This window comes from Dipodomys spectabilis, unplaced genomic scaffold (genome assembly GCF_019054845.1).
Source record: "Dipodomys spectabilis isolate Male_0828 unplaced genomic scaffold, ASM1905484v1 ptg000286l, whole genome shotgun sequence".
In the NCBI taxonomy this organism is placed as follows: domain Eukaryota; kingdom Metazoa; phylum Chordata; class Mammalia; order Rodentia; family Heteromyidae; genus Dipodomys; species Dipodomys spectabilis.
Genome location: NW_024870963.1, coordinates 997,661 through 1,001,247, shown reverse-complemented (window position 1 = coordinate 1,001,247; position 3,587 = coordinate 997,661). Strand labels below are relative to the sequence as shown.

Sequence of the window (3,587 nt, the reverse complement as noted above, 5' to 3'; positions counted from 1 at the left end):
GCCTGAAATACTCAATTAAGTGCTATACACCAAAACTAGTGGAAAATACTCATCTAGTATAATATGATCTTAGTAGATATTCAATAATTAATTACTATTAGTTCATTTTTATGTGTTTCAATATAAAAAACTGTCAACTAGATTTCCCATTTATTAGCTATTCCATGAAATTTAAAAGGCAACTTTAGATTTGATATGGAATTAGCCTTTACTTTCTGTCACATATGGTGAATAGGGACAGCTGATGTTAAATTTGGTGGAAAATGTGAGGATTAAACTTGTAAATTCAGCAATTCTGAACACTCTCTAAGTGTAATTGTCTCTCATAATTTAAAGCTATGGGCATTGCAGCATGTGGTTCCTCACCCTTTGTAGAATGGTGGAGCAGAATTTTGGAGGTGAACTATAGATCCAATTAGGGACTGTATAACTAGAATATACAGAGAGCTTTAAAAAATAAGCTCTTGAAAAATCAACAACATAATAAATGGACAATGGAGATAAATATTTTTCAAAAGAAGTGTAACTTGTCAATGAGCACATGAAGAAAAATGCTCAATTTTCCTAGCCATAAAAGAAATCTAGATTAAAACACCATTGAGAGGTTGGTTGCCACTGGCTTATACCTATAATCATAGATACTCCACAGGTTGAAGCCAACCAGGTGCAATAGTGCCTCATATTCTTCTCTCCAATTAATCACTAGAAAAAGAGCCTTAGTACAGTTGTGGCTTAATTGGCAGAGCACCAACTTTGAGTAGAAAAACCTAAGAGCCATTATTTAGACCATGAGTTTAAGACCCCATATCAGCACACAAATACCTCACAAAAACCTGACAGAGAGAAAGAGAGAAAGAAAGAGAGAGGTGAGAGATGAATAGACAGATAGATATATATTTCATTAATATGTGTAGTATAACTTTCCCATAGACCCTGGGACAGTGAATCCTGTATACCTCCCCCCACAATCACTTTTTAGGTTAAAAAATCTTCTCACAAGGAATAATGTACCATATGGAACCAACAAATCTGATGAAAATGCATACTTAATATTGACAATACAAATGAAAATCTTTACTATCTTGAAAAGCACTAATACATCATTATATTCTTGTCTTTTCTATCCTTACTGTTTTGTAGCACTGGCCACTAGCTCCTCTTTTCTGGCTTGGCAGATATTGGAGAAGCTAGGACTCAAAGATCAATATCAAGTACACAAACAACAAAGGCAGTGATAATGTGAAGGAAAAAGGGAACCTAACTGCAGCAATCACTATGGAAATCATGTGTGGATCTTCCTCAAAAAATGAAAAGTAGACCTACTGTATGACCCCGCCATATCACTTAAGCATTACCCAATAGAATGTAAGACTGGATATAAAAAAGGCATCTGTATACCTATATTCATTGTAGCACTTGACACAATAATCAAACAATGAAAATGGCCTAGCTTCCCTACAGCTAATCAGTGAATCAAAAAATGCACTTGATAGAAAGATAGATAGATAGATAGATAGATAGATAGATAGATAGATAGATAGATAGATAGATAGATAGATAGATAGATAGATAGATAGATAGATAGATAGATAGATAGATAGATAGATAGATAGATAGATAGATAGATAGATAGATAGATAGATAGATTCAGGAAAGATAGGTGATTGACCGATGATAGATATGAGACAGACAGACAGATAGAGATGCACACTAATGTGTGTGGTATAATTTTTCTAAGGGCTCTGAGACAGTGAATCCTGTTTACCAACCTGACTCTCACTTTTTGGTCAAAAACACTTCTCACAAGGAAAAATGTACCATATGGAAAACTGATGGAAATGTCATGCTTAATATTGACAATACAAATGAAAATCTTTACTGTCTTGAAGAACACTAACACATCTTCATATTCTTGTCTTTTCTATCCTTACTGCTTTGTAGCACTGGCCTCTAGCTCCTCTTTTCTGGCTTGGCAGATATTGGAGAAGGTAGAATTCAAAGACCAACATCTCCAAGGATCAGGGAAAGAAATTTACCTCAATAATTTTTCTTCTTCAGTCCCTAGACACTGCCTGTGCCCTCAAAAATTGTCTTGTTTATGAGGATGATCCAGCTTGCATGTGATAAGGGTGGGAGGAATCTAGTTTAGAGCCATGAGAATTGCATTCTCAAGAATGCCAAGTCTCTAGTCATGTAAATTTTACAAAACAAAATTAAGAAATATTCCATCTTCTCTTTCCATGTGTGTGGTCATATGTAGAAATCTGTTTTCCTTCCTTTCCTATACTTTTTTTTAAAGAATGTGTTATTTCTTGGCAAAAACTCAGCTTTATTATGATTCTTCCTTCTGAAACAACCCCTTCTTGCACCAGCAGCTTACTAAGCAGACATTAGTATTTAGACTACGCTACAACTCTGTATCTAAATACAGAAGTTGTGACCCAGGTCAAGTTCAGGAGGATAGAGTGATATTCAGATATTCAGATATACAAGCCAGGTGTAGCGGTGTATGCCTTTAATTCTCTCACTCTTATACAAAATATAAAAAGAAAAAAGAATGAACATATAGAGCATTGCATTCATCTTGAGGTTTTATACTTTTAAAACACAATTTCATTCTTTCACTGAGCACCTATGTGAAAAATGTCTGCATTTTTCTCTATTGTGATCCTAGTGCTACCTGTGGTGAATGCAAACATTATACATTGTTACACTGTTTCATCCTCTACCAACAAGTACTATTGCAGAACAAAAACTTAGAAGCCAGGCTCCTGCTGCAGCTCAGTTTGTGCTCAGTTCCCCCTGTGGTTTCTGCCACTGTGTCTCTCAAAGCACAGTAGTACACAGCCGAGTCTGACACTAGGACTGTGGCTTTCTTCAAGTGGAAGGAGGTGTTTTCTTCATCATACATGGCTTCAAATCCTTTATGGCTTCCCATCTCATTGGCCTTAGCGACTTTAATAAGGAGCTGCAGACCTTCTCCAGGGTATTGACATACCAGAATAGGGTGGGGTACCCTTTGGTTTCATAGGAACAGTTCACAGTCAGGGAAGCCCCTTCTAACACGGCCACCTGGCCTTGTGTCTGGGTCACTGATTCTCCATTGCTTCCTCCTGAAAACAAAATATGAGAATTCAGCGAGAATTACCTTGATATGCTTGGTCATGACCATCCTATTTCTTAGAGAAACCATGGGTAAAGATTCCCTCAGCATCATGAATATTTTTTTTGCACCATATCACTCACCAAACAATAAGAGCAGTACCATCACTGGTCCTGGGGAGCAGCTCATTTTCAGAGCCTCTGCAATCTGTGAATCTTGATTTCTTGTTGTAAGCAAAGGTGAAGGCATAGGAAAAGATGAAATGTGAGCTGAGGATGACAGCAGGAAGTGGGTGTGTGTTAGGAAAATGTGCCCCCTTGTGGGCAATATACCAAAACTGGAGGACTGTTAACCTCTTAAAGGCCAGTGCTGCTTCTCCATTTCTGATGGTTAGTGTATGTGTGTGTGTGTGTGTGTGTGTATGTGTGTGTGTGTTAGATACCTATTAGCCTTCTGTTGATCCTTTTTAATTCTTAAGAATAGC

At 37.0% G+C, this 3,587-nt stretch overlaps 1 pseudogene; it reads right to left on the bottom strand.

The window, feature by feature from the left end:
* Positions 1-2,725: 2,725 nt before the first annotated feature.
* LOC122126610 lies at positions 2,726-3,307 on the bottom strand (annotated as a pseudogene).
* Positions 3,308-3,587: the final 280 nt, after the last annotated feature.